At 47.5% G+C, this 12,581-nt stretch overlaps 1 long non-coding RNA gene across 1 annotated transcript; it reads left to right on the top strand.

The window, feature by feature from the left end:
- The first annotated feature begins 9,115 nt into the window (after positions 1 to 9,115).
- Positions 9,116 to 10,292, top strand: LOC120660215. Its single transcript, XR_005669435.1, has 2 exons — positions 9,116 to 9,329; positions 9,412 to 10,292. It is a non-coding gene; the product is annotated as an uncharacterized LOC120660215 (long non-coding RNA).
- Positions 10,293 to 12,581: the final 2,289 nt, after the last annotated feature.

Raw genomic sequence — 12,581 nt, 5'->3', positions numbered from 1 at the left:
CAGAATCAAATAAGATAACTGCAGGGTGATGGTTTATAGAAAAGGTACCCGACATAATTGGTGCTCCCTCAGGAAGGTCAGCAAGGCTGGTGAAGTTAAGTCGGCCCTGTCTGACTTGAATGGTTTGCCTCTTGCCCCTGTTCTGATCATTTCTGCGAGAAGCCTGCCCTTGAGATTGTCCCGCCTGGGGGCACATCTTGGCAAAGTGATCCGGACTCCTGCATCTGAAACAGCGGTTGTTGTTGTCAGGGCGAGCGGCTGACTGAGTATTCGGCCTTGGGCCGTTCTGCTGCTGCGGAGGTGCAAATCGGGCTTGCTGAGGAAACCCGAATCGAGTCTGCTGCTGCTGTTGGGGAGGCCGAATAATCCAATGCCCTGGCTGAGGGGCCTTCTGAGAGGGTGCGGGTGGGTTATTCTGCACAATACGATACCTCGATGCGGAGGCACTCGAGGGTCCAGCAGGTGCCTTGCGCTTCTTTTTAGCGTGGTGAGCATGAATAAGATCCTCCTGGGAGTTAGCCATATTCACCAATTCATTGAAAGAGTCCGCACGGACAAGATTTAGCCTTTCTTGTAACTTGGTGCAAAGGCCTCGACGGAAGCGTTCACGCTTCTTAGCATCGGTATCCGCGTGATGTCCAGCATATTGACACAATTGATGGAATACTTGGGCATACTGCACCACAGTACGAGTGCCCTGAGTTAAAGCCAAGAATTGGTTGAGCTTGCGGTCAAGAAGTCCAGCTGGAATATGGTGATCTCGAAAAGCCAATTTGAACTCATTCCAATTCACCACATGATCAGCCGGTAGCATCCCGTGGTAATGATCCCACCACATACGAGCTGATCCGCGAAGCTGTTGCGCGGCGTAGTGAGTCTTGTTCGCTTCGGAACAAGGAGTAGTCAATAGAGAAAACTTGGACTCGATTGTGCGAATCCAAGCGTCCGCGTCCAGAGGCTCATCCGCTTTATTGAACAGCGGAGGCTGAGTACTGAGGAAATCTTGGTAGCTCGCTTCTTGTGCGTGATGAGCATGATGCCCACCCCGCGGGTGTTGCTGAGCTTGAACCAACTGCCACAAAATTTCCGTCTGGGCGACAAGAACCTCCGCGATACCCACTGGTGGAGGAGGTGGAGGTGGATCGCCATTCCCCCCAGCTCCAAAACCACTCGGGGTGCCTCGAGTTAATCCAACCATCTAAAATGTGAGTACTTTTGCATTAGGCTCAACATTATCATCATTTCAAATGGAATTTACAACTCAAATTGACATGGAAGTAATGGAAATCGCTTTAATCATGTTGTGCAGCAAAACCAGTGATATGAAAACGCTCATAACTGGAGTTCTGTACAAGATATAAACTTGAAACTTTTACAGGAGATAAATAATTTCATGAGCTACAACTTTGGTAGTCATCACCAAGTCAGATTCCAAAAGTAGGTTAGTCGAAAAATTCATTTACTCCTTCTCTGGTTTTTCTGTTTTACAGAAAACAGAGCTTCTGTATTTTGTGATTATCTCCTGCGATACTGATCCGTTTGAGCTGAAATTTTGCGAGTATTTTCACGATGAAATTTGGAACAACTTTTGTATTCAACTCAGAAGCTAAATCAGAGAGGAAAGGATGATAAAAATTCGAACTAGCTGCTGCATTCAGCTTTTCACAGATCACCGATATTTCACATTAGTAGCATTTGAGGTTCATTACATACATCATCCTCCCATTTCTACTTGGTTACTTCTAACATCAATACTAAGGGGGTTACTCAACTCTAAGTTAGCCTAGTAGCCATGATCCAAAAGTAGGCTACACTAAGAGGAGTCTACAAAAGCTAGAAAACCGCGCCTCGGTCTACATGTTGACCGATGCCTCACTCGCCGCGGGAGTGTGAACCTCAACCGGTGCGGGCTGCAGCGCCTGGTCCTCGGAGTCCATCTCTGAAACGCCCTCGATCTCCTAGGGCTCGTCCTCATCGTCCACCTGCATCTCGTTGGGGGGTGCGTGAAGGGCATCCTGCGCGTGCTGTATCGCGTGGAGCTGCCCCTGGGCCTCGTCCAACTCAAGCTGCAGGTCGTGGAACTGGTCCTCCAAAAAGTTGATCGTAGCGTCACGATCCATCACCGTGTCCTGAAGCTCGTGAACCTGGCCGTGGAGCTAGGCGATAAGAGTAGCCCTGCTCTCGAGCTCGGTACTGGCCTCCTGAAGCTGCCCATCTCTCAGCTGGACCGCCAGGTGCAAGGCCTGAGCGTGGTCCACCAACTGAGCGATGGCGTAACTCTGGTAAGTGTGAAGTCTGTAAAGACCATCCAAGCACATCGCTGTCGTCCGAAGTGCCCCGACCGGGTCAAGGGTAGCGACCACGTCCACGTGTGCCATCCGGTCGAGCCAAAGCGGGTCTGCCGGGTCAGGTGCAGGGAACAACCCTAACGCTGGTCAGAACCACCTCCAGAGGGTGCGAAGAGCAAAAAGTGGTCATCGCCCTCATGGCGGTAAGCTCCCAAGTGTCCAGCAGGTAGTGACCGACTACCTGAGTCATGATCGGCTCCCACCCGTTGAGCGGGTGCTGCGGGATCACCATCGTCACACTGCAGCGACGAACTCCGTCCTCCACAAACTCGTGGCCATCGTAAATCGGTGGCTGGAGGTAACCGGCTGCACTCAAAAGCTCCCAAAGACGGCGAGGAAAACCGTCCCAGTGCAAGCAAGCGGAGTGCACGTGCCCCTGCGCGTCAACAACCAGCAGCTCCTCCATCTGTCCCAAACAAAGACCGATGGATCAGCCGATGGTAACAAGGAATAGCTGACTCTGGACAGTGAAAGAAATTGCCAAAATGATAGATATTTTGCTCCAAAAATTATCAAAAATTTACAAAAGCTCCCTAGGATAATCAAGAACAATTCATCTAGCCAACACTAAGATCAATTCGGACTCTAAGGGGGTGATATGCTCAGGTTTTCAGAGTGACGTCAACCAGAAAAACTGGGTGTCCAGAGAGGGTGTATTTTGACCATAACTCTCAAACCAGTTGTCAAAAATTATTTAAATTTTTATGGTAAGTTCACCACTTAGTTTTCTACAACTTTCATGTTGAACGATTTTTCGTTTGAACAACTTATGAAGGTCGAAAAATTTCAGTTGTACAGACTGTGCTGAGTTAACAGTTTTACATAGGGTAGATCGAAAATCACAAATACCAGCTAGGAGGCTTCAAATATTTTCAAACTTTTACCGCAGTTTGATAACTTAGGAAACATCATTTGGTCTTACTACCCCAAGTTGATTTAAATAATTTAACAGAGGGTTAAAATTCGTGGAAACCAATTTGCAGACTATCTAGATACTCTTTAAGATAGGGTTTTAGCTGATTTGAGTGCGATTTCTTCCAAAGATTTCTTCGTTACCCTTTTTGGGAATGAATGCAGAACCTATCCGTCCTCACCAAGGAAAAGAATTGCCAAGTAACCTTGGTATTATGCAAATGACTTTGGTGGCACACATATTACGTCTCTCACTATATAGCTACTCGATATAGCTAGATAGCCTATAATTCGATTTCGAGTTAGCGTACCTGCAGAAAATTGACAATATATAGATTGAACCTTCCGTGCCAGCACTCACGAAAGCGTTCCCATACATTACCGATCACTATAGAACCGGCATCCATACAATTACCGCCGTATGGACAACGTTAAGCATACGTCATCGAAACAACGTATTGACTGAGTACCGTCTTTGACGGGGAATTGAATTCCTAATTTCGAACCATTACTCCCCATATAATCAACCGAAGTTGGTATATGGGCAACAGCTCAAGTAGGCCACTGCTTGAGCTCCAGCGTTCGGCTCGCATCACCGACGGGAAGGTCAGACTCCCTCAGCTGACTGAGTAAGCATACCTCTGCGGTGACGATGTAGTTGCAGAATTTAAATTACAGAATTTAAATATTAAAAAGTAATGTGCTGGAAGTTAGCCATACAATATAAGCCACCTAATTGTACCCATAAGATCCCCTAGGGCTTTACGTCCTAGACTTGTCCTTGGAGATCCTAAACTCTTTCAAAGAAAACTTTAATAGTTTTGAAGTCAAGTTTTAATTTGTTGTTTCGAAAACTGAGGCTGTCATCTCTGGTAGGCTGTCTGCGAGCTCTGATGCCAGCTGTGGCGGAACCACCCAAAACTATTGGGCCCGGGTGCACCGATCTTTGTTGCTAAGCAACTCTGACCCAAATTGGCACTCACCGGTAGTTCCTCGAGTGAAGCCTCGATTAAAGCCACGCTATTCCAGGATCAGCAGACAACACTCACACGAAGGTGAGCCCAGAGATTACAACACAGAACAATTCATACATCTCAGAGTGATTGCAGCGGAAAGGAAATTTATTACAAACCATGTTCAGAATAGTAAAGTACTACAGAGTTCCATCTACTCAAATTATACAAGTTTCAATGTTCAGCGGAAGCAATAAAAGATAACTAGCGAAATAACGTGACGCATCGATAAAGCCCGTACGAAAGCATCACTCAGCGGGAGGGTGGTCAGCACCAGCTGAAGGGTCATCCCACTCCACCGACCAACCTGGAGGCAAGGTACACGGCCAAGTAAGACTTGCAAACAGATCTTCAAAGTTAGTACCTGAAAAACAGTGCCACAAGCAAGGCTGAGTATACTAATACTCAGCAAGACTGACCCGTCTCCGGATATAACATAGTCCAATAACTAGACATGCAAGGCTTTTCAGTTGGTGGGGTTCGTTTGCCAAAAATGCCGCTAAGTGTTGATCCTTACTTTCAGGTTTTACTTAGCCAGATTCTAGTTGGATTAACCATTCTAAATTTGCAACTAACTCTACACAAACATGGTTGAGCAACCATTTAATCAACCAGCAGTATTATCATCATCATGTTCCACTTGTTACTCTGTGTGACCGAAAGCATTAAACAATCTCATGCCGTGAGAGGCGGACGATTCCGAATCGAATTTCAACCTGGCTAGGGGAACCTAGACCACACGCATGGGGATCGACTTCGCTCCCGCCCATGCTACTTTTCCCCTTTCTTTCCAGTCCATGGATCCGGAACACCCTCCCCGACTACAGAGTCCGACCACTCTGCACCCGTACATCGCGACAAAAATATAAACCTTACTTCTACCAGGAGGGTGCGAGATTGTTCCACTCGCCGGTCCAATCGGGTACTTAAGCTTACCGATTACCATATTTCTCGGTATGTGGCTAGTACTTTCAAATGCTTAACGAAATGAGCCACACACCGCGACCTTAGCCATTTTTTACTACACCAGCGGGGTATCACAACTACACAACCCCGCCCGTTGTCCTTACATTTCAACAGGAATTAAAGTCAGTATAATTCCTATTTGCCCGCGAGAGGTAGGAAACCACTAGACTTCTACCGTACCTATTTAGCATGGCAACTAGTCGATAAAGATCCGGTAACAAACATAGCTTCCTAGGGATCATGCATCTAGGGTTTTCGATCAACGCCTAGAAATCTTAAATGCAGAAAACAAAAGATTACAGTACATTAATAAAAAGATAGCTGAAGGATAATTCAGAAAAATAGTGGGATTATGCTCTGGGGCTTGCCTTCTTGGGCACTGTCGGGCAAAAAGGCCTCTGGGGCTTGGCCTAGGTCTTGAGACAAGTTAGCACAATTCAGATTAACCTCCTGCTCCGCACGAGAGTCCGCGGGCACCAGTTCGTAGTCACCGTCCGCGAGATTAACCGTTTCTATATGCAATGCAAGATTATGAGTTACTCACGGATAACGATTTCTTTCCTTCACGATAAAGTTGTAGTTCAACAAAAGTTACATTAATGATGATTTCAACATTTTATTTCATGGGCAGTCATTTATAGAGTAGTAACCACAATTATGTTTCTTCATGAATGAGTGGGGGTTTTGGTTTTCATTTTCAATTTCAACACATAGCATGTTTTCATTATTTCCTAACAACAAACTACTAATGAGCTATTGATGAAAAACTAAAGTATCTCAGATCCAAACTTAAACATTCATGGTATAAATTTCAGCATCTAACCATAACGCAAAAACTATAACTATTCATGCAAGTGGATTACTCTAGTTGCTTCATCTTTTTGTACAGAACGTTTAATATGGGTTCTGGTGCTACAAATTTTACGAGAGCAACTTCATAGCATATACTCAGCACTGAAATGTTTCCAGATTTTATAGACTTATACAACAGGGGTGACAAAAAGAACAAAAACAACAAGCCATTTACAAAGATTAAATCTATAGAAACTTTTACTAGGGATATGGTTCTCAAATTTTTACCAGAGCCTACTCATGAGCTAAACATACACCAGAAAAATTATCGAGCTTTATAACCACCAGATAAATTAGTTATGCATTTAACTTAACATGAATTAGCATAAATTCCTCAAGGTGCATTTAATAAGTAATGCATATGAAATTTTTATTATAGATAGAACATACTATAAAAAACATCATGTCCAAAAATCAAGATCATTTATGGTGTGGATTACTCAGAACAAAAATAGTAAATCTAGCCTTAAGATGCTAAGCATGATTATTCACCAAAGCAAAACTCAGCAACTGCAGCTCAAAATTTTTAGACAGTAACACAGAGCTAAAAAGAGACTTCAAAAATAAATATAGATTTTTCTGAGCATAAAAACTATATATGAGGAATTAAGTTGATTAAACAAGCATAAATCATGGTATATAGAAAATGAACTCTAATAAATCTGAAATTTATGGAGTAACAATATTTCAGTTATACATGTATGTAGTAAAAATTCCAGAGCAAGTTCATGTGCATAGTTTCCAGCATTAAATCGAAAAAGCTAGCAACAGATTAGAGAATCTTGATTGTTCCAACATGATAACTGTTTTGGTTGGGTGTCATATTTTACTGTGATCTTAATATTCCATTAGTGAAAATATATCCAAAAATCAAGGTTATTTGCTGAGTAGAACTTCATGAACATGCATAAGGTGGTTTTCTTATTCTTTTTCCCAGATTAAAATTGATTGGGTTTCTGCAGATGTGACTGTTACAAAATTTGTAGATCTTGTTACAAGGATTCCAAGTCAGTTGAGTTTACATTTTTCCGATTTTTCTGTGATTTATTTCGCATTTTAGAAGTTCACTGGTATACACTGGAATACTTGCAGAAACACCCTTGAACAAAAAAAAGAATTTACAACCGGGTCCTTCGCCGGCCTTCTCCGCCGCCGCAGCTCGCCCGGTGGTGTTCTGATAGGCAGGGCTTACCGCGGCTGCAACGGGGAGGCGCGTGGGAGAGAAGGGATCGAGGAACACCTACCCTGGTCGACGTTCGAGGGTTGGGTGCACGGATTCGAGCTCGTCGGCGTCAATGGCGGGGCGGTTGTTTTGTTCGCCGGCGCTGGAGGTGAAGGAGGGCTCGGGGTAGGGGAACAGGGCGCGCACGAGCATGGCGTGAGCTTGTGGATGCTTCTGGGGTAGCTGTCGTGCTCGGTCTCCCTCGGAGCTGGCCGGTCCGCGGTGAGCCCGAGCTCGCCGGCGGCGGCGCAAAAGGGGAACGGCGTCGGGAGGAGGATTTGGTTCGATTCCGCGCGCGTGGTGCTCAAATGGAAGGTGGAGAAGCTGCTGCAGTGGTCGGATGGGACAATGTAGGGCTGGGTTAGCCGGTCCGCGCGAGCTGGATCTCGGTGGCCATGGCGGAGCGGCGGGAGGAGGAAGAAGGAGGAGAAGGCGCGCGACGGTGGAGCTCTGGGGGATCTTATAGGCCAAGGAGCTCCTGGGCGAGGGATGTAGCGACTGGGGGCGGTCGATATGGCCCTGGACGGCTCGTCGGCGGGCTGGCGGAGTGGCCAGTCGGCGCGGCGCATGGCGGGGTGGCGTGGCGGCTCGGGAGCGGCCTGGGACGCGTGTGAGCGTGGGAGGGCGCCAAGGGGCAGGCCAGGTGGCGCTGGGGGTTTTCCCCGGGTCCATTTGGCCGCGGGCGCACGGTGGACGAAGTCCACCGGCGGCGTACGGCGGGCGGCGCGAACAGAGCAGGCCGGGGGAGAGAGAGATGGAGATAAGGGCCTATCTGTGATTTCTGAAATTCCAGGGACCTCTCGGTAATCTAAAAATATCTTCTATTTAGAGGGCTCAAATGAAAAAGTGTTGAATACCAATTTTGCATAACTTTTTAAGATCTACAACTTTTGTGTTATGCAAATTTTCATTTGAAACTCACATTTTGAACTACTTGTCCATTTGCAAATTTGCACAAAAGGACTTTAGTTTTAATTAGTTTTTGACTTGATTTTGGCTGAAGTTCAATTGAGCACATGTCAATTGAAGTATCTCTCATGAGCCAACTAAAATTTTGTGCACATTTTTGAATTAAATTTTGAGTAGCTTTTCACTCCTTTTTCTTTCTCCATTAATTTCTTTTGTATAATTTGTCTTTTATTTGACTCTTTCTCTTTGAATTAATTTCCCAAATTTTTTTTAGTTTAACTAAGGTACATTGATTGTATTTAAATGTACTGACACCTGAGGTGTCACAGAAATCTAAGGAAGGGGGCGACGATGGCGCGGGAGCTCGAGCTCCGCTCGGCTCTGGTCGAAGTGAGGAGGAAGAGAGAAATGACAAGTGGGTCCCACACCCATCCAGATAAATATCTGGGCGATGCCTGGTGGATAGTCCACCGTCCCCTCGCGGACTATCCGCGAGGCGGGTGTTACAATCCTACCCCCTAAAAGAAATCTCGCCCCGAGATTTAATGAATGGCTAAAGGGAGAGTTAAAAATTGGTGTGTACCTCGATATGCTTGTAGCAATTCCGGACATTTAGCCCGAACAAATTCTTCCGTCTCCCATGTAGCTTTCCGCTCGGAGTGATTACTCCATTGCACCTTATAGAAGTCACTAGTCTGATTCCGAGTGACCCTGGTCTTGTGATCCACAATTTTGATTGGATACACCGGATAGACAAGATCGGGTTCCAGTTGCAATTTTTCTATATCAATAACCTTCTCTGGAACACGGAGGCATTTCCGGAGCTGAGAGACATGGAAAATATTGTGATCATGGGCATCACAGGCATCACATGCGGGTGTTACAACTTGCTCTTCCATTCATCATGGGCATCACAGGCATGATTTTTTCCCAGTGTATATAATGGAAAAGCTAATCTCTATGATATTATAATGAATATGTAGGTGAGGAACTTCCCTTCTCAGCATCTTTACCATCTCTCAAGAAGAGTATTGAGGGTTGATTTTATTGGAATGTTGCCTGCAGGTGTTGGACAGGTTATCAAAGGATGGGATGTTGGCGTCAATGGTATAACCTTCCTCTTGTTATCAAACACAAGATTATTATGTGGTCCATATTTTCATGCTTTTGGCTTGGTGCTTGTTAACAGGTATGCAAGATTATTATGTTGTTTGATTTTGCTGCTAATATGGAGCAGAAAACATTGTTTCAAATAAAGGGGTGCAGAAACCAAGTTGGTGTCTTGATATTAACTGTTGCTATTACATCCATGGATCTTTTCCTGACGATGTATGTGCTACAGGAATACAGGATAGTACCTGTTGACCAGTAATGCAGAGGTTTGTCAGCATTACCCTGTTCTCAATATTGCTCAGAAAATATATATTTACAGTCATCAAAATATTTCTGGCTGGATAGATTCAATTTAGATTCCTATTCTATGTCAAGGTACCATGTTCAAAAATTTTGTAGTGCAACTTGTACATCGAAATCAGTAGATGCATCTTTCGAGTTCCTGATATATGATCAGTCCCATGGAATGCACTAAGAGCAGCTACATAATGTAGCAGCTTATACCTTTTCATTTTCTTCAGCATGTGCATGTTCGTAGCATTTGCTTAATGAGAAGTTGTCTATCTTGATAACCAACCTTTTAGCTATATGTGTAGGGGATGTGTAACCACAAGAATGCCTATTTGTACCTGATGATTCTGTCCTTTAAGTTTATCACTGCCAATCAGCCAACATATCGAATATAAATTTTTGGGAGGTTCATAATTCAACGTTTTCTTTTCTGTTCAGATTCTAACTTGACGACATACAAGTAAAGCTGAAAATTTAAATGCACATGGTACAAGGTTAAACTTAAGAAATATGCTAAAGCTTCCTATTGTATTCAAAGACTTTGCCTTCATATTTGTCTGTGGCATCTCGGTAAGCAATATTGTTTTATAAAATTCTATGTTCATTCCATTGAGCACCTACAGGTCTGACTCCCTTTGGGCCAAGCATTTCTTGGATTGTTTAATTTTTCCCTCTGTTATTGGCTGGTTGCTCAAAGAATTACAAGAATTATTTCGAACGGATCTATAATTTGGAGAGATGATAGGAACTGGATCCCTACCAAGGCGTGGGCGCAGGTTGTAGGCGTGGGAAGGAGGAGGACGGAGGATGATGCGCACCCTACGGCTTTTGGGCGCCGTGGTCGTGCAAGGGGGAGGAGGCAGGTGGCGGCTAGGGTTTGGGGGTCTCCCGGCTCCCTGAGGGAAGCCGAGCGATATGATTGCTCTTGCTTAATCCAAACAAAGTACATTACAATGTTTATAAAGAAATAAGGTAAATAACTGGGCCAAGCCCATCTAATCTCCTGCGCCTAGCCACTAATGGGTCTCCACCTGGTGTACTGGACACCGGTCATAACATCTCTCCCCGCCTGCGCAAACAGCTCGTCCTTGAGCTGGAAGTTCGGAAAATGGCCCTGAAACTCATCAAGTCGCTCCCACGTCGCATCTTCATCAGGTAGGCCGTGCCACTTGATCAACACCCGCCAGACCCCGCGACGAAGTTGCGCCCGAAGAGCACTCTCCGGCGCCGAAAGGATGCGCCCATCAAGGACCGGTGGCATGGTGGCCGGCGTGGCAGGCGGGTCGCCGCGGTGGGGCTTCAGCAGCCCCACATGGAAGACGTCGTGGACGCGGGCGCCTTGCGGAAGCTATAAGCGGTAGGCGATGCTGCCGATGCGCTCCAACACCTGGAACGGCCCGGCATAACGGGGTCCCAGCTTGCGCCGGGCGCTGGGGTCCAGGGACTGGGCTGTTCTGTGTAACAGCCAGACCCAATCTCCGACGGCGAACTCCTGCTCCCGATGATTGGCGTCGTAGTACCGCTTGGACAACTGCTGTGCCTGAAGGAGACGCTGGTGCACCTTAGCGAGTATGTCATCCCTGCTACGGAGGAAGGTGTCCACAGCCTCGGTCTTGGCCGTCCCCGGCGTGTACGGCTGGATGGGCGGTGGGGGCGGCCATAGACCACCTCAAACGGGGTGGCTCAGAGGGCGGTGTGGTAGGACGTGTTGTAGAAGTACTCCGCCCAGGCGAGCCAGTCCACCCAAGCTCGCGGTCGATCACCTGTAACACAGTGCAAGTACATGGTGATCACCTTATTGACCACCTCGGACTGGCCGTCAGTCTGAGGATGGAAGGCCGTGCTCATGCGCAGCTTGACGCCGGCCATCTTTAAGAGGTCACGCCAGACGTGGCCAGTGAACACCGGGTCTCTATCGCGGACGATGGATGACGGGAAGCCGTGTAGACGTACAATGACGTCGAAGAAGGCACGTGCGACAAAGGAGGCAGTGTAGGGGTGGCCGAGCGCGATGAAGTGCGCGTACTTGGAGAAGCGGTCGATCACCGTGAGTATGACCGACTTGCCCCCGACCTTGGGAAGGCCCTCGATGAAGTCCATGGAGATGTCCGCCCACACCTGGGACGTCACCTCCAGTGGCTGCAGCAGCCCCGCCGGCTGTAGAGTCTCTATCTTGTTGCGCTGACAAGTACTACAGGACTGCACCTAGTCCTGGACCAGGGCACGATCGCCGGGAATGTAGAAGTCGGAGCGGAGCCGATGCAGTGTCTTCTGCACGCCCTCATGGCCGGCAGAGTGCGTGAGCATAAGCGCCTAGTTGCGCAAGTCGGTATGGTCGGGGACGAAGAGATGGCGCCTGTGCAGGAGAAGGCTATCGTGGACGCGCCACGGCGCCGACAGCTCACCGGCTTCTAGTCACCGGCGTAGCAGCTGGGCGTCCTCCGCGGTCGCCGTAGCACGGCGGATGTCGTCGATCAACGCAAAGGAGGGCCCGGAGAGGTCGCACACCGCCCCCGGGCTGCTGTCCAGCTCAACCATGTCCTCGGCATCGCGGCAGGACAAGGCGTCCGCCATGATGTTGAGGCGCCCCGGCCGGTACTCGACGGCGAAGTCGAAGCCGAACAGCTTGCTGATCCACTAGTGTTGCGGCACGGTCGACAAGCGCTGGTCTAACAGAAACTTCAAGCTGTAATGGTCAGTGCGAATGAGAAAGTGGCGCCCACAGAGACATGGGCGCCATTGTCGAACGGCCTGCACCAGACCGGTGAGCTCCAGCTCGTAGGCCGCCAGTTTGAGGTGGCGCACAGCGAACAGCCGGCTGAAGAAGGCGATGGGTCCGGCCTCTTGATGAAGGACAGCGCCAAACCCCACGCCGGAGGCGTCGCAGTCCACCATGAACAGCTCGTTGAAGTTCGGCATTTGGAGGACGGGCTCGGTGGTGAGCGCGCCCTTCAG

Source organism: Panicum virgatum, chromosome 2N (assembly GCF_016808335.1).
Source record: "Panicum virgatum strain AP13 chromosome 2N, P.virgatum_v5, whole genome shotgun sequence".
Classification (NCBI taxonomy): domain Eukaryota; kingdom Viridiplantae; phylum Streptophyta; class Magnoliopsida; order Poales; family Poaceae; genus Panicum; species Panicum virgatum.
Note: the sequence above shows the minus strand (reverse complement) of the source record. Positions and strands in the feature narration are given on the sequence as shown.